We start from the raw sequence: 18614 nt of genomic DNA on the forward strand, positions 1-18614 counted from the left end.
GTGGGGAAGTCCCTGCACCCTAAGGCCTGAAAATCCCTGCAGCTCCCAGGACAGAGAGGAATTCCAGGTTTCCTTTCAGGGCCTCAGGAGTCAACACTGGTGGAGGACAGACTGGAGGGAATGGGGTGAGGTGGGTGGAGTGGGGGCTGCTTTGGGAAAATCTAGACTCCTGAGAATGACCTTTCAAGGATCCTAGAGCCCCACCACCCTCCCCGACAATGCCTGACCAGCACCTCCCGCTTCTAGCTCTGAGATCTAGCCACAGTGGCCTGCCAGTAACCAGCAGTTCTTCCAACACACACCTTCGGATCTGTGCTTTTTTTTTTTTTAAGATTTTATTTATTTATTCATGAGAGACACACGGAGAGAGGCATAGAGACATAGGAAGAGGGAGGAGCAGGCTCCATGCAGGGAGCCCAATGCGGGGCTCGATCTCGGATCCCAGGATCACGCCCTGAGCTGAAGGCAGATGCTCAATCGCTGAGCCACCCAGGCGTCCCTGGATCTGTGTTTATGCTCCTCCCACGACTACCAGGAAGAGCTTCCTTATCCTTTCATACTCAGTTCAGAAGCCACCTCCTCAGGAGAGTCTTCCCTGATTGTCTCACCATGTTCTTGCAATTAGAGGTCCCACCTGTGCTCCTGTCCATACTAGCACTTTACCATACTGCCCATCACCCACAGGGTTATACTTCTCTGCTTCTCCATCAGGGCAAAGAACACGTCCATTTGATGCATTGCTGCCTGGCACATTGTAGGTGCTGAACAAATATTTTTTGAACAAATAAAGTTGCTCTATGTGCCAGTGAAAATAGAAAGGAGATTATTTCTGGAAAAAAATCCCTTGCTCCCTCTACTTTCTTTTTTTGCTAGTCCAAGAACCACCTGGGTGACTGCTAAGGCTCCAGTTCACATTGTAGGATACCTGTGGCCATGATTCTCTTCTACATCTTTTGTCTTCAACCAACCCTGGTGTATGTTGCTGGGGTAATGCCGGGTGCCCTGGATTGGGGCGGGAGATAATGGGGGAGGTTTGGAAGGCGGAGTGACATGGGATGAAGACATTCAAGTTAAATGCATGTAATTCCCCATAAATTTCGATGGGGAGAGGGTAGTGGACACAGGGGTGTGTGTGTAATCTGATGGCAGGGAGAATTAGGCTGGGCTCTTAGAGATGGAAAAAGAGCAAGAGAAGGTCCCCAGAGAAAGAAGACCTTCAACAACCTAGACAGGGCTGAGCAGTTTGCTGATTAAAGGAAAGTGCTGGCCAGAGCATCTGTCCTGCTGAGAAATCTGGGCTGTGCCAGGAGACGCAGCTCGATGACTCAGGACCTGGGCTGTGCTGGCGGTCAAACAGGATCCTAGCCTTTGTGACCCCAGCAGAATCCAACTTCCTTTCCCAAGGAGCATAGAAATATAAAACCTGACAGCCATCATTTAGGGAGTGTTTACGACAGAGAAGGTAAGTGCATTCTACTGCCATTTCCCAGGCATGTGCCATGACAGACATCACTAATCAATCTTTTTTTTTTCTAAGATTTTATTTATTTATTCATGAGAGACACAGAGAGAGAGAGAGGCAGAGACACAGGCAGAGGGAGAAGCAGGCTCCATGCAGGGAGCCCAATGCGGGACTCGATCCCGGGACCCCAGGATCACGCCCTGGGCCGAAGGCGGAGCTAAACTGCTGAGCCACCCGGGCGTCCCATCACTAATCAATCAGGAGTACACCTGCCACCTCCAGGCCAGGAGATGTTGGACTCCTTCACCCAGTCTTCCAAGGAGCCCTTAACTGATCAGTGGGAGCTGGTGCATCGGGGGGGCCCTTTTGGTCATCATTGGTCTCCTGAGTGCCGAGTGCTTAAGAATTGATCTCATCCGATTCTCAACAGAAATCTGTGAGATAAACATTAATTTTTATTTCCCAGATGAAGAACAAAGAAGGGTCAGTGTGGTTAAGGAACTTGACCAAGTTCCTACAGGTACTGAGAAGGGCTGAAAATTCAGACCCTGGTAGGTCTGTCTCCAAAGTCCATGCCCCTGGCCTCCCCTGGGCGTCTGCACCACCACGTTGTGGGCATTTGCTGGGGCTCTGTTGCCTCCCAATCTCCAAGTGTCTTGTACCATTTGAGGTGCCAGCAGGAAAGAGGTGTTACACTCAAACAGGGCAATTGAGGAGTTTTTCAGAAAGGGGCTATTTGCCGAGAGCAAGCAGTGCTAAGAGAAACCAAGAGGAATGGTGAGGACCTACCCTGGTGGGGCAGGGAGGGAGATGAGTAGAATCTGAAGAGAGCCAGAGCTGCAAAAGAAAGAAACAAAGGGAAAAATACCCCTGTGTCTCTCTGCCCATCTTCCCAGTCTCCTCCAGGGGGAGACCCTGGAAGCCAGAGGCATGGAAGTTCGGCTGATGCAGCCCACACAGGTCAGCCTCCTGGACTTCAGAGTTGGGAGACAAGAATGGAAGGATGGGGCTCCAGAGGAACACACTGGGAAGGCCATCCAGAATGCTCCTTTCCTGTATGGGGAGATGGGGTGGGGATTCCCCTCCCTGAAGAGTATTTATGGGCCAATACTGTACATTTCAGTCTGAATCCAAAGACCTGGAGGACCAAGAAAGCCAATAAGGCAAGTCCCAGTCCAAGGGCAGGAGAAGACCTATCCCTCTGCTCAACAGTCAGGCAGATAGAAAATTCTCCCTTCTTCTACTCTTCTGTTCTATTCAAGCCCACCAGCACTGAGGGTAATCTGCCTTAGCCAGCCTAGGGATTCAAGGGTTAATCTTCTCCAGAGACACCCTCGTGGAAACACCTGCAGAATAATGTTTGACCGAATATCGGCTATCTCGGGGTCCAGTCAAGTCAACACATAAAATTACCTGTCATCACACCGTTGATGGTAGAGAGGTGGTAACGACAAAGGCATCTAGGCAGACTGCCCTATGGCATGACTTTGGCAATGACGCTGATTGCTGGCATCTCTTGCATGCTGCCCATCTTCCAAGCTGGGAGCCCAGCCTTCCTGCTGAAGCTGTGAGCAGCTCCAAATCTCTGCTTAAGAATGTCAGAGTCCAAAAAAAAAAAAAAAAAAAGAAAGAAAGAAAGAAAGGAAAAAAAAGAAAGAGAGAAAGAATGTCAGAGTCCAGGGGCGTTTGGGTGGCTCAGTTGGTTAAGCATCTGGCTCTTGATTTCAGCTCAGATCGTGATCTCAGGGGTGTGAGAACAAGCCCGGAGTGGGGCTCTACACTCAGCAAGGAGTCTGCTTAAGATTCTTCCTCTTCCTCTGCCCCTCTGCCCTCCCCTAACCTGCTCACATGTTATCTCTCTCTCTCTCTAAAAAGAAAGAAAGAAAAGAAAGAAGAAAAGAAAGAAAGAAAGAAAGAAAGAAAGAAAGAAAGAAAGAAAGAAAGAAGAAAGAAAAGAAAGAAAGAAGGAAGGAAAGTCAGAGTCTATTTCTGCTGCTTGCAATCAGACCCCTGACTGGCACAACCACCCAGGACAGTGTGATGATACATATAGCCATGACTCCTAACAGGTGGGGCGGGAATGTATCAGGCGAGGAGACATCCTCAGAACCTCCAGGTTCCCCTTCTGAATGTCATGGCTCTGTCATTCCCGAAATAAGGCAAGCTTGCTTTGAGGTCATTTTCAGCTGAGCTGCCTCTGAGACACCCCAAGGGATTTAATGCTACTATGTGTGCTCCACTCCCAGACATGGTTTGCTGTTGGAGGCTGAGAGAGAATAGACCACCTTGGCCCCCAGAAAAGACCCTGCCATGACCCCTGTGTGGCCACTTTGAAAGTCCACAGTCATACAACAGATGCTCCTCCCTGAAGGTGTCCTCTGAAGGTAGGGCCCCTCCCTGCCCACCGGGCTAGCACCCCCCCCACACCCTCTCAGCAGCCTCCCTCTGCCAGAGGCCTGGGGCTGAGGTTGATCTTGACTGATTTGCCCAAAGAAGTAGCCAGCTGTGTTACCACGTCCACCCCACCCCCATGCCTAGGACTCGGATGTCTCTCTGCATGTTCAATATTTGCTCAGAGAATTAGAAGAAAAGCAAAACGAAAACCGTCGAGGTGTCAGGCTGGTGCCAGCGGTAACCGGGCCACACCAGCCCCGGGGTTTCCAGGGAGGGCAGGAGAGGCCAGGGGCAGGGTGGCAGACAGCCTGAGGACTAAGGGGGGGGAACCCAGCTGGCTCTGCTCCCCCTGCCACTCCCTCCCAGGGCTCCAGTCTGTGGACATGTCGGCACCAGGGTCCCACTGTTGTGCAGAACTGATGCACTAAACCAGGGCTCGGGCTCATGCAATCTCCGGGCTGCCGTGAGAGCAGTGTATCCCTGTTTCTTGCCCCCAGGAAGCCAAGTGCTTGTGAGGGACACGGCCAGATAAGTACTCTTGTGAGGGAAGCACAGGCATGTCACAGGGGTGCCTTGAACCAGGTCCTCTCCCTGAGACCCCTGACCCTCCTCTTTCTCCAGTCCCCTGGGTTCTGAGGACAAACCCTCTCATTGCCCCAAACACACGGTCTATCTCTTCCCTGGGGTGTCACTGTCCTGGCCAGCAGTCCCCAAGGTCTTGGAGAATGACCCCTTCCCGGGCCAATAGGGTGTGCACCCTGTCCGGGGGCGGGGCGACCGTCAGCCCCCCTCACACCCCCCAGTCTTGCACCAAGCACAGCTTGGCAGTGTTTGCTGACATTGCACAGAACAAGACCCTTGCCCATAAAGGGGAACAGGAACGAAGGGCCACTGGCCCATGCTTCCGGGACCTCATCAGACTTGAGCCCATCTGTGTCTGGGCCACCTGTCGGCTCCTCTCGTCTGAGGCAGCTGAGCACAGGGGGGCCCCCAGGGCAGGCCTGCCCCCCTGCCTCACCGAACTTCCCCACCTTCCCTCGCTGCCTACTCAGAACTCGTGGCTCCAGGCTGCCCAGGACAAACGGGGCGGGGGGGGCTGTGAGGGGCTCTGTGAGCCCCTCTCCTTGCTGGGCTGTGTGGGTCCGGAGGGAGGGACTGGGGGACCCGGGACCCAGTGCAGGAGAGTGGGCCTGTCATCTGGGCTCTGTAAGCCCAGCCCCCGCCCCCAGCCCGGAGCTGGCTGGCATTGGCATGCACCATAAATCTCCAGGACGTCGCAGCTGTGACTGGATTATTTATAGTTCCCGTCTTACATTTCTAACTCGAAAATATCACACAAAGGGAAAGGTAATGAAATCTCACCTCTCCTGCCTGTCCCTCACTTGCAAACTGCAGGGCTTTCCAGAAGCCCTCCTGGCTGAAGGAGGGATGAGAGAGGCCGCCCCCCCTCCCCTCCCTGCCTCCCCCTGTCAGTCACCCGCGGCTCCCCACACCGCCCCTACACACTCTCAGACACACTCCCTCACGTTCCCCTCTCGCACATACACTTCCTCCCAGATGCACAGACAGCTCGGTGCTCTGGCTCTGCCTCTGGCTCTGGCCCGCCCGCCCCGCCCGAGCCCTTCCTACTCGCCCAGACACACCCCGCACCTCCTCGCCCCTTCCCTTCCACTCCCTTCCACCGCCGCTCCGGCTCCCCGGGTCCCTGCGTGACTAACTGCCTTCGCTGGTGTGTTTGCTTTTTGGCTTTGTCAATGGAGACGCGGGCACATTAATCACCAGGTCCGTCCTCAGAGAGGCACGTCAGCTCCTTGTCAATAGTGGGTGGAAGTGTCGGCTTACATCCCTCCTGCTCTGCCTTTAAAACTCCCGTGGGCACGGCCTCCCCCGGGGGTGGGGGGACCCATTCTGTGGCACGTGGCAGCCAGGACACCGTTCCTTGGGCTAGACGTGCACCGACGTGCACAAAGCAGAGGTCACGGAACACGCCTCCCGCCCCGCAGGAGGGAACAGCTGAGGATGTGCTCCGCAAGGTGGATGCTGGGCCTGGGTGGGGTCGCAGGGGATGAGGAGGGGCTCCTCCTGCCTCCTGCCCCGCTGTCTCGCTGGTGTTAAGGGGGGATGAGCTTCTTGTGCCATCGTCTCACAGGCACAAGCCGGAAGCTCTTGGAGCCCTGCACAAGCTCTGGTGGAGAGAGCCAAGGCCTCTCCCTTCCTTGCCCGGCGCCCCCCACTGCCCACCCCATGCCCAGGCCCCAAGAAGAATCAGCAGAAAGTGACACTTCCTACTGCATCCCAGCCTGACATGGTCCATGACTCACTCACTTCTATCCAGACTGGGAACTCTGTGTGTGTGTGTGTAGGTACATGCATGCATGGGCACACACTCCCACACACACTCATCCTTGTGCTGGACATACTATGACAGTTCCCTGAGCTGGGGGCCAGGGGTGGAAGCCTGGGGACAGAAATCCTGCAACCCACCAAAAGCGTGGCATTTTTTTTTATCTTAAAAATTCACCTGGCTTTTTGTGTTGTTCACTATAACATACGGCTGCATAAACATGTGTTCAATGACTTATAATTAAAATGTAATTTTTTTCTGAAATCTTTGCTTACCGCTGACCTCCCTGGAAGTTGAATTCCAAAAACCCTTCGGCTTCTCAGAGACTCTGAGAGCACAAACACTCCAGTGAAAGATTGAGGGGACCAGTGTAGGGGGCATGGATGCGGAGTTGAAATCTCTGGGGGAAGAGTACGAGGGGGGCTCTCGCGTTCAGATCTTGGCTCGGCCGAGTATTAGCCATGTGGACCGTAGCTGAATCACTTCACGTCTCCTTGCTTCAGAACCTTGGCCTGTAAAATGGGTGTGATAATAGCACCTGTCACCTAGGTCTTTTATGAGGATTAAATGCATTAATGTATGCAAAGTGCTTAGGACAGCAGCTGACATGATACAGATGTTTGCAATTATTTTTCTGTAGCAGACCAACAGAGCCACCACATCAGCCACAGGGACTGAAACTGAAGATCACTCTTGCCTCCTCCCTGGGATATGCTTCTGCCCTAGGCCTGTGCCACACACCCCGCTACAGGCCTCTGCTCACGCATTCTATTGTGTCTGCAAGGCCGTCAGTCCACCAGCGCTCTCCTCTGTCCTAAGCAATGTTGCTGGACTGACATTTTGTATTACAAATGATCTTCCAGAAGGGGAGATAGAAACATGCAAACAACTTATGGGCCGTATTCAGAACGGAAGACCCAACGCCAGTAAATGTCATTCCTTCTTTCAAACAGTCACCGCCCAGCTGCCGGGACTGCCAGGTTAAATCGGTGTGTACAGTACAGTGTGATAATGATGACTTTGTCTCATGGCCGGGAACACTCTTGCCCCATGTCTATAACAAGTCTCTTCTCTGATGTCATATCACCTGCAGGGCCTCCTAGGACCACCTTATGGTCCCACCCCAGTCCCCAATCCTTCTTCCCCACCTACTCTATCTGGCTTCTCAACACTTGGCACCACCTGACATATTTTGATATATTTACTTGTTGTTGGTCTGCTGCACCAGAATGTAAGCTTCCTGAGGACAGGACCTTTGTTTTGCTTCCTCCGAATCCCCTGTGCTTGGACTAGAAGCTGGCAGGTAGTAGGTGGTCCATAGGTATCTGTTAAATAAAGGAACTGTGAGCAAATCCCTCTTCAGTGTCTTGCCTTTCCCTTTGGTGAAGGAGGTAACGAAGTCCCACCCTTACTTGCCACATGGGGAAACTCTAATTTGAAAAGAGGTAAGACACAGGAGCACCTGGCTGGCTCAGCCGGTGGAGGGTGTGGCTCTTGGTCTTGGGGTCATGAGTCCAAGCTCCATGTTAGGCAAAGTGCCTACTTAAAAAAATATAATAATAATAAATTATATTATATATATATAGAGAGAGAAGAGGTAAGACATGATAACTGGATATTTGTTTGTTTATTTATTTATTTATTTATTTATTTATTTATTTGATATGCCTTTAATTCATTGAAAAAATTCAGCTGAGACCAAATCCATGGCTGGCTTTGCATTTCCCTGCCGTTTTAGCAATGAGGAGTTGTGGTCACAAAGAGACCAGGTATGCCTGCTTCTCCAGCTCTGTCCTGCAGTTGGTCCATCTGGTCATGGAAATGGTGAACCCTAGCTCTGTCATGTTCAAGCGGGTGACTGCCTGTGGGTACATAGTCAGGGACTGTGACTTTTGTGATTCATGGGGACTTGCCTGAGAGTACCTAAGGCGGGGGGGCTGCAGAATCAAACAGCTTTTTGGTGCAAGCTCAGGACCTAGGGAATGACAGAAAATAGCCATGTAAGAGTCCGGGTTCTGATGCACGGAGCCAAGTGAGAGAACTAGAATGGCAGGCAGGTCAGGCTTTGGCTGGGCTATTTTGGGACGAGGCAAGAGCAGGTTAAGAGGGATGTGGGTGCCTGGCAGGTGCAGTCAGGGCAGGGTGGAAGGTGTCTCATCTGTGTATTCACTCTCTGCAATGCAGAGACATTCTCCCTCGACCTCTGTGCTCCAGCTACAGAAGCATTGGATGGCCTCCTTAGAGAGAAAAATTTGGTTCGGGCCGTATTTTCTTCCATCTGAGCCCAGGGAAGAGTAGAGACCAAAATTACAATATCAGGGAGATTCACCTTCAGACCCAGAATGGCTTCATTCCTGAGTCATGCTTTCCCTCAAGCTTAGAGCACCTCCCAGCACTCATGTGTTCTGCACAAGGGCAGTTTCTTAGCTTAAGTGTTGGACAAGTAAGAGCTGGAATTTCTCCCTCACTGCCCCTCGAACTCCTACTCACTTGTCAAAACCCAAGCCAAAGAGCCCAACCTAAAACCGCAGCTCCTCCGTTACCAAGTTGTGTGTTTCTGGAACTCTTCCTCGCTAGGCTGAGCATATCAACAACAAAGACTTTGGCTTATTTATGACCACATTCCAAAAGTTGAATAAATGATAATGGACTAGAAGACCCAGTAAGGCAAGGACAGGCCATGCTTCCTGACTCTGAGAATGTGATTACATCTCTCATTCCTCCCAAATAACCCAAGCAGCAGCTCAGCTGAGGGGGGCAGGATGTTCCTGTTTGGCAGGGACTGTTCCCGGTTTTGATGACCTGCCCCAACCAGATTGGTATCTCCTCCAAGTTATCGCTTATACATACTCTGCAGGGGGCTGAGGGAAATGTTTACATAATCTAAGGAGAGTGCATCAGCCTGTAGCAGCAGCACTCTCTTCCTCCAGCCACGGACCCTTGGCCCCATTTAGGCTGTTTCCATATATCCTCCAAGCCCCCCTGCAGCTACCAGGCTCATTGGAACCCCGGACAGGTGCAGTCAGCTTCCCAGACAGGCCAGAGAGCCTCTTTTTGGGGAGGACCCTTGGGGTGGAGTCAGTTGGGAAGGGAATGTCACTGCTCCTGTCTGGCCATAGGCCCTGGGGCCCTGCACTCTGAAAGGGTCCATCCGTGCATTCCATCTTGGGGACAGTGAGCACCTGCTGCTCCCCCGCTTCCTCAGCAACGCAGGTTTCTTGCTACTTACCCAGGTAAGGCAAAGACCTGGTCCATCCGTAGCCTCCCTCCTATAGCTCGAAGTCTCAGGACTCTGGGACACAATCCGTTTTGGCAACAGCCTCTCAGCTGAAGCTTGTCATTCCCCCAACTACCTTCCCTAACCGCCACGCTGACTTTTTCCTTTAGGAAGATAATAACATCCACGCATTGCAAGGACTTCGTCGTTAGTTCACAATCATCTGATTCCCTTCATCATGCTTTGAAGGAAGCACTAGTCTTTCTGCTTCACAGAACAGAAATTCGAGGCACTGAATGACTTCTCCAAGATCACTCTTGATACAGAAGAAATCCGAACCCTCTTCCATCTCATCCCAAGGTCTGAATGAATTCCTTCCAAACGCCCCATCTCTAGACTTTATGGCTTTTTCTGGGGGGAGCACTGAGGGAGGAAGGAAACGTACAATCTAATCGATCCCCCCAGAGCAATGGGGACAAGGCTCGAACTCCAAAAAAGGGCAAGAGAGCAAAAGACACACATGTGAAGCTGCACTCCTAGTCCTTATCTGTCATTCCTCCTTGCCAAGCCTTTCACCAGAGTGGCCATCTGTCAACACCAGCTCCAGAATGAGGACCCTCAGCCCCTGCTCTCCCCGGGGAGACTCCGGGCAGCTGGGCTGCAGGGCCTGTCTCAGGGATAGGGGTACTGCCCCAAGGGGCTGTTTGGTCTAAGGCTCAGAGTCCTGTAGGGGAAACCCCCTGCACTTGTAAAGAGCTCTAAATCCACTCATCCTTTCCTTCTCTCCCTGGGAATGTGAAATTTCCTGCAGAAAACATCTAACCTCTGGCTTTGGTTTCTTATCGAGAAGAATCTGTGGCTTTGTAGGGGCCGGATGCTCAATGAATGTCTGTTCCCTCGGTGAGATGAAGGGGGGGGCACGTTGGATGGATGCAGAGTGCTGGCTGGTGGGCAGACAGCCGAGCAGGAAAGCAGTTGGGGGAGCAGTTGGGGATGCAGGGTGTCTCCCAGCTTCATCAGGGGGGTGCTCAGGGGAGGAGCAGACAGGAGGTAGAGGACTGTCCTCATGCCTCATTCAGGGAGAGGGGAGGACTGAGGCAAGGCCAACAGGGCTCTGTTCCACCTGCCATTTGCCTGCTGATCACCTTGTGGAAACCACCTGCCCTTCTCTTTCTAGGCCTGTTTGCTCTCTGCAAAATAAAGTGCTCTGAAAGCTCCCACCCCCTTAGAATTTTCTAGGCTGCTCATCAGCCTCTCTCTCTGGGGCACTCTCTGATTATGCTTAAGAAGGACTGGTCTTCCCGCTGGTGCAGAGCCTTCTGCCTGCCTTCTCTACCTCCCACCACGGCACCTTCCTTGCCAGGCACGTGAGGTTCAGTTTTAACCAGCGTTTACAAGCAGGATCCGGAAGAGCCAGTCTGCAGAAGAAATCCCAGCACTTAGCTGGCTCCCACCCCAACAGGGAGGGCAAGTGGCTTGGGGTGGGGAGACCTGCCGGACAGGTGTGGAGTACAGGACAGCAGGCCTGGGGACTAACCTTGGCCAGCTGGAGGACTGGAAGGGGGCCCGGGCTGGCCCTGGCCACTCTAGTGGGAAGGAGAGGGTGTACTGTGGCCGGCCGGGGCGGAAGTGGAACCTTCTGGGCTTTCCTGACGTCACCTCCCCAGCAGCGGCTGATTGGCCCAGGGCTTCCCTCACGCTGGGGGAAGTCTCTGGGCAGAGTGACCCAATGCCCCAGTCCTCTGTCCGGCTCTGGCACAGGGGAGGGGGCAGACGAGGCCAGGTTGCCCAACAGACAGATTAAGTATGTGCTAGGGCACTGGCAGTAAAAGGGCATCAACAGCGCTCTGGTTTGGTTTTTTAAAGGGCTGATTCCTAGTATTTCAAAAATAGCAAGGAAGTAGTCATCCTGGGAAAAAAAACAGAACTCTGTTGGACTTCCTCACACTGATTTTAAGGTTTACAGTGATTTTTATTTTGAGATTGTATGTGAATAGCTTGTGGGTGGGGGGAGGGGGTCATACACCTCAACCTCTCAGCTCTCGGGGCTGCTTAGAGGTCTTAATCCAGCTCAGGGTAAATCAAGGATCAGAAAAGGGGTGGGGACACCAGGGGGTTGAAAAGGAGGCAGCATGTGACCTCAGCCCATAGCTCTGTTCCCTGGAGGGGGAGGCCCTCCAGAGAGAAGGGCACTGATCAGGCCCGGCACTGATACAGGAAAAACTGGGCTAGCCTTGCCGCTGCATGGGCAGCGAGGCCTGTGTTACAGCAGACAGGGTCTCAGGGAAACTAGGGTGTGGAATGGTGGGGGGGGGAGTGAGGGGCAGCGCCCTGCAAATTCCCAGAACAAGGTCTGGCAGCCTGATATTCCAATCACTGGACCAGAGGTGCGATTTGTTCTCCCTCTGCTCACTCTGGAAATGGCAAAGCTCTTGGCCAGAAGGGGCCAAAGACAGTGGCCACTTTGGAGGGGGAGCTGGCCACTCATTTCTTTGAATGTGGTTCCTGGGACAGCAGGGAGGGGCCTCAGGGCCTCTTCTCTCCTAGAGTGCACATTAGTCACAATCCAACTGCCTTTCTACCCCAACCACACACTTGACAGCAAATATTTGCTAAGCACCAACCATGAACCAGGTACTTTCCATACATTAATTAGCTAATTGAACCCTCAGGGCCCCTGGGTGGCTCAGTGGTTGAGCATCTGCCTTTGGCTCAGGTCGTGATCCCAGGGTCCTAGGATTGAGTCCCTCATGAGGCTCCCCACAGGAAGCCTGCATCTCCCTCTGCCTATGTCTCTGTGTCTGTGTTTCTCATGAACAAATAAATAAAATCTTTAAAAAAAAAATAGTTGAACCCTGGTACTGTTCCATGATGTGTTCACTCCCTCCCCATTCTACAGATGAGGAAATAGGCTCAGAGATGTCCCTTACCTACTTCAGAGCCCACAGCTGGCTGGTGGCAGAGTGAGGACACAAACCCAGTAGTCCAGCATACTCTATTCAATACCGCAGGTCTCACACCTGCTCCAGCCCTCGGGAGGGCCGGAACCATAAGCTGCCTCCCCCACGCCCTCTGGCCTGGCCATGCAGCTCTCAGCTGCTGCCACCTGCAGCAATGGACCCTCTGATTCATCACGGACAAGGAGACAGGCAAGCACCCCAGGCCTGAGAACCAGGACCTGCGACAGAGTTAGCAGGCTCCCAGCAAAATGAAAATGTAGGGCTCCTTGTTCAAAATGATTAAGAATTTCAAAATGGCAACACCAGAGCATTAAAACATCCCTTTCAAACCTGGTCCATGTCCGTGAAGCCAGTCCTGCCCAGAACCCATTATCCCCTTGAACAAATTCCTCCCTTAACTGGGGAAATCACATAGGCAACTCAAGTGGGTTGAACTCAAGAGTTCAGGCCTTGGGAGCAAATCCTCCACTGGCCTGGAGGCTCTGCCACCCATCCCCTTACCACCCTAGACACTTATCTTCCAGGTTATGTGAGCATGCAGCCAGGGATCTGCCCGTCAACCCATAGAGTGAGTGCTGTCCTGCAGGCATCTAATGGTGCGTGTTATGGAGCAAAGGGGAGAGAGGGGTGCTTACCCCCATTCCTCTTCTAATTAATCCTGGCACCTCCCCCCTCACCTGCCTGTTCCTTAGTCCTCACTGGAGACACCCTCTTTCCTCCTCTGACCAACATTTATGGAGCATCTAGGTACTCTGCTGAAACATCAAGGCAAATACTAATAATTTCACTCTAGAACAGTACCTGGCCCCTGCTCCTACAATGTGTGTAGGAGTGCAGGAGGGAGCTTCTATAGGAGGGGTTAGCATCCTTCCCACCCCACAGCTCGGCAGGTAGGTATCATCGCCTCATTTGGCCTGGGAGGAGGCTGAGGCTTACAGTAACATGCAGCGGGTTCCATAGTGACTGAGTACAGCACAGAAGTCCCCACGGCTTCTTCAATTCTAGCATAAGCAGCTCCCAAGCCTGCTTCCAAGGGGCCCTGGCTGCCGCAGGAGAGGGCCCATAAATAGGCAAACGTGATACAAAAAGCCCTCTATCAGCCCCATGCTGGTTGCCTCCCGCTGCTTCCAGTGTAAGAGGCACCCAATTCAATCCTGGGGGAGCCCCTCTGCTTGTGCTTTCTATGTCCCGAGCCCTGCTCTAAGTGTTCCATGGGTGTTTACACATTTGATCCACCCAACAGCACTATGAATTAGGTATAATCCTCATGCCCATTTTCCTGGTGGGGAAACCGAGAGACAGAGAGGTGAAGCAAGTAAGTGGAGGAACTGGGATACAAATCCAGGCTATTTGGCCCCAGAATCTGTGCTCTTGACCATGACATACCTCTGGCAGCACCATACCTGGGTTCAGGTCCTGGCAAATCAGCAGCATCACTTAGTAGGTTTGTAACCTTGGGCAAGCTGCTTAACCTTTCTATGTTTGGATCCTTCTTCTGGAAAATGTGGATAACTAACAGCCCCTACTTTGTGGGGTCATCGTGTGGACTAAGTGGGTTAGCATACGTAAAGCACTTAGAATGGTGCCTGGCACCTAGTAAGCACTATGTAAATGGCCACTATCCATATGACTTTTTGGATCCTGTACTGCTTCTCCTGGATGTCTCCTCCCCTCTTGGGGGCTGTCACTCATTAATCACCATTCGCCTTCTGGTAAATTCAACATCTCCTTCTCCATGAGCCCTTCCCTATAGCCGTGTTTCTGTCTCTCTCAGCATGCATCAGAGGGACTCCTCCCACCTGCCCCCTGGCTGCCAAGTTCTCTGCTTCCCTTCAGAGCCAAGACTGGGACAAGCTGGGTCTCCTGCTGCCCCTGTACTTCCCGCCACCTCCATCCTGCACATGCTGCGCTGGCCAGGGTCTCCAGGGGCCCCCCTGCTGCCTTATCTTCCCTCTCAGCCAGCACCCAGCTCTATCCAGGACTCCGTCCTGTGCCATCTTCTTTGGCAGGCAGGACACTACTTCCTGTGGCTGTCCTCTCACCTCTCTGGCTGGCTACTCATCTCCTCCTGCAGCCCAGTGTCCTCAGTATTCCGAGCCTTGTCATTCTGTCCTCTTTCCCTCAGGGACCTCATCCAAGCTCACACCTCCAATAACCACCCACGAGGAAGACAACCCCTCTTTGCTCCTGCCTGGACCTGTCTGCAGAGTCCAAACAGGCACATCCACCTACTCACCTTGGCATCTCCCCGCACTTGGCCCAAAGCACCTCAAGCCAGTGTCCAAAGGGGACCAGACGTCTCCCCCTAAACCTGCTCCCATGCTGCATTCCCTGGGCACCCAAACTGAGGGCTAGCCCTGCCTCCTTCCTTCCTCTGCCTGTCCCTCATGCACCAGAGCACATCTTAGTACCAGAGCCTGCCTTCTCTCCACCTAACACCTCTGCACCCCTCCCTACTCCACAGCCCCTCCTTACTTTGGCTTCATCACCTCCTGCCTGGATCCTACAATTGCCTTCTAGCTAGTTTCCCAGCCTTGGTTCTCTTTCCGGGCTAATCTAGTCCTCACGCTACTGCCAGAAAGATCTTTTCAAATGGCAAATCAGACACTGTCCCTCTGCTCACATTTTTCAAAAGCCCTTTAAGATTAATTCCAAGCTCCTCAGTTTAGCTCAGGAGGTCTTGCTTGCTGGTCCCACCTCACCTCTCCCTACACACCAGACAAATCAAGCTAACTCCTTGCCCTTCTCCAGCAGAATCATCATCTCTTGCCTCCTAGTCCTCTTCTCCCCAATTTCTCCTTCCTTTTAGACCCTACCTTCTGGAAGGAGTCTTTCCTAGTGCCCCAGATGAGACAGGCCTCATCTGTGCTCCTAGGGTCAGGTGGTTGGAGCCCTATCCATCCTTTCCCCTCCCAGCACTGGGCAGGGGGGAGGAGGCATGGGTGGAGGCACAGAGGGGACAAGGCAGCTGAGCCAAGCAAGGGTAAGGGTAGCGAGAATGCCAACATTCATTGAGAGCCTCGCCGACTTGCATTATGTGTTTAAATTCTTCCAACATCAAATTACCAACTTTGTATTGGTTTTATGTTGAAGTAATGATATTTTGAATGTAGCAGCTTAAATAAAATTTATTAAGTTCAAAAAAATTTTTTTCCAACATCCTTGTAAGGGGTAATCTCATTTCACAGGAGGACACTGAGGCCCCAAGAAATCAAGCAGCTTGCCTAACATGAGCAGCAGAGTCAGGATTTGAACCCAGACATTAATCAGTCAGTGTCCGTTGGGTGGCTACAAGATGTCACCAAAGCACGGACTTTGGGAAGCACCAAAGAAGAAGCAGGCAAGCTGAGAAGACAAAAGGAGAGGGTGCAGCCTTGCAGCCAAGCAACAGCCTGGGCTCTAGGTGTCTCCGGCTGCCTCTGCCATCCTAAGGGAACAGGAACCCTGCTGCAGGCACTTGGCCTCAGCGGGGAGGAGAGCCCTGGGAAGAAGCCACTGGCAGGTGGGACAGGAGATGAAGGGATAAGGAGGCAGCAGACTCTGACTCAGCTGCTTCTCAGGGAGAAGGGCTTGAGCTGAACCATGTGGGATTAAGAAAAGTTGGTGCAGGCTGTCAGAGGCCCTTGCTTCCCCAGGGTGCTAGAGGCAGTGGCTGTGGCTGGCTGACACCTGCTGACCCCTTCCTCCTCGGCAGAGGGGAGGGGGTGCCGGGTTGGGGGGGAGGGGGCCAAGGCCTTGCCCAGGTAGGAGTCAGTTATAGGGCCTGTGCCGGGCCCCAGGCCAATGAGGAGCTGCAGGTGCCAGCTCCCTGAGCCTCTGGCCCCGCCTGCCCCAGCCCTAGCTGAGTTGTCCCACTCACCCAAGTGGCATAGAGACCCTTCTGGGCCAGGACCCTGCTGGAGCCTGAGAACCTGCCTTCGGGCAGATGGCCTGGCCAGGCAGTTTAACCCCACGTAAGGGGGGCACTCCACAGCAGCTCTTGCCCTGCGGCCCCCCCCCTTTCTGTCCTACCCTGAGAGGCTCCCAGCTCTCTCTCCCCCTCCCCTAAAATGGTCCTAATTCCAGCGGGCTCCCTCACCCTCAACGAATTGGGCAAGTTGGTTAGTGGGTGAGTCAGGCACCTAGGACCCCGTGGCCTGGTCCTAACCAGACAGAGCCCTGTGGGCCTACAGCTCTAAGCAGACAAGGGGGGGCTGGGGTGGGGGGAGTTTGTAGGAGGTGGTCATGTGACCGTCTGGGCTGAGACCCAGGGGCGCAGAGTTAATTCCTTCTCGTTCACGTGGCCGGCATTCCACAGCTGCTTCTCCCGGGGTGCTGGCCGCCAGCGTCCCACCACCCACCCCCTGCGCCCCAAACCCGAGGCAGCCGGACCCCCTGGCACCTGGCACTGCTGCGGCTCCCGAGCCATTCACCCCATTCACCCAGGGCCCCAGGATTCCCGATGCTTGCTCCTCACTCCCGGCCACACAACCCAGGCCTCCCTGGAAGGCTTTGCGCTCCTGCGGAGTGAGGTGTGGGCGCAGAGCAGGGGAGGGCGGGGGGCCTGTGGACCGAGGGAGGGGCGAGTGCTCTACTGCTCGGTGCTGTGGCTGTCTTGTCTGGAAACTGGGGGCCATCACAGTACCTAGCCTGGGTATTTTCCTGTCCCGGGAGAGTAATAGCAACAAGGAGCCGTAATAAAAGAGAAATAGTACATGACAATGCCTGACCCACTGTCAGCTCCAAAGGTTACACTCAATAATGTTCCTCCCTTGCTCTTTCTTTTCTCCACAGGTTCCCGGTCTGTCACCCAGGGAAGCAGCTCTGCAGCCTCACCAAGCTGTCTGTCCTGGGTGTTGGCAGAGCCAGGGGACGTGGCTATTGAAGGAGAAGGGCTCTGGACACTGCCGTGGACACCTGGCTTCCGTGGCCACCGCCCCACTTCTCCCCACCCCCATTCCCTCCAGAGAACCCCCTAAACGACACAGGGGCTCACTTAAGGAGCCCAACACACTGCAGTGATGCAGGTGCACATGCACACACGCACACACACACCCTTTGTACAGGAGCCTCCGAGGAATCACAGCTAATCTCTAGCTATGGGGTTAGGAGATACGCCAGGCCCAGACAGAGGCTCTGACCCAAGTCCACTTCCTTGCCTTGGACCTTCCTTCTTGTCTTTGGCTTGTCCCAATATCTATCCCCAGGAGATATATATTGTAAGCCTAGGTTTCCTCATGCATTGTATACTAAAAGTATACACCAGGTGCCTGGGCGGCTCAGGTCTGTTGAGCACCTGCCCTCGGCTCAGGTCATCATCCCAGGGTCCTGGGATCGAGCTGCCCAGCAGTGAGCCTACTTCTCCCCCTCCTCCCACTCCTGCTCTCTCTCACTGTCTCTCTCTTTCTCAAATAAATAAATTAAAAATAAATAAACGTATACCCCAAAGAGCTGCCAGTAGTGCTTCCCTTGGGAGAAGGAAGACTAAAGACCTGGACTGGAAGGAGACTGACCAACTTTTCTTGAATATCTTTTCATGCTGTTTGATGTTCTCTCTCTCTCTCTCTCTCTCTCTCTCTCTCCATGTATATGTAATGTCTTTTTAAAAAGTCAAATATCCTACTTCTGGCAGAGGAAAACAGTGAAGCCAAGGATTTGAACTTTATGCTGAAGGGCAACAGGAACCAAGGGAGATTTCTTCTTTTTTTTAAAAGATTTTATTTATTTGTTCATGAGACACACACACACACAGAGAGAGAGAGAGAGAGAGAGAGGAGCAGAGGGAGAAGCAGGCGCCATACAGGGAGCCTGACATGGGACTCGATCCCGGGTCTCCAGGAACAGGCCCTGAGCCGAAGGTGGCACTTAACCATTGAGCCACCAGGGCTGCCTCAAGGGAGATTTCTAAGCAAGGATGTGACGTGCTCAGGTGTGCTACAGAGCCATGGTCTGAAATGAGCAGGAACTGCAGCCCACCCAAGACCAGCTGGGAGACAGGGACACTTCTCTTCAGTCTAGCCTGGACTGGGGTCCCACATTATGGCACTCACAGAGAGGTAAGTTTTCCTGGTAAAACCCCAAGACCAAAAAACACAACTGCATACAGACTGCACACAATCTCTTACATGGGTGTATGCACATCTGTGACCCCAAAGAGACAGGACAACCAGGCCAGGCTCAAGAGTTCATTGCCACTTCTTTTCCCCTCAAACAAGCAAAAGTGCCAGAGAAGATGGAAGCTCCTGAGGCAGATGGTCC

At 53.1% G+C, this 18614-nt stretch overlaps 1 long non-coding RNA gene across 1 annotated transcript; it reads right to left on the reverse strand.

Moving 5' to 3' along the window:
• Window positions 1-1540: 1540 nt before the first annotated feature.
• LOC118355550 (uncharacterized) lies at window positions 1541-3081 on the reverse strand. Its single transcript, XR_004818243.2, has 3 exons — window positions 2876-3081; window positions 2252-2299; window positions 1541-1896 (listed from the first exon to the last, which is right to left on the reverse strand). It is a non-coding gene; the product is annotated as an uncharacterized LOC118355550 (long non-coding RNA).
• Between the last annotated feature and the right edge of the window lie 15533 nt (window positions 3082-18614).

The sequence above is a fragment of the Canis lupus genome, chromosome 8, assembly GCF_003254725.2.
Source record: "Canis lupus dingo isolate Sandy chromosome 8, ASM325472v2, whole genome shotgun sequence".
Taxonomy (NCBI): domain Eukaryota; kingdom Metazoa; phylum Chordata; class Mammalia; order Carnivora; family Canidae; genus Canis; species Canis lupus.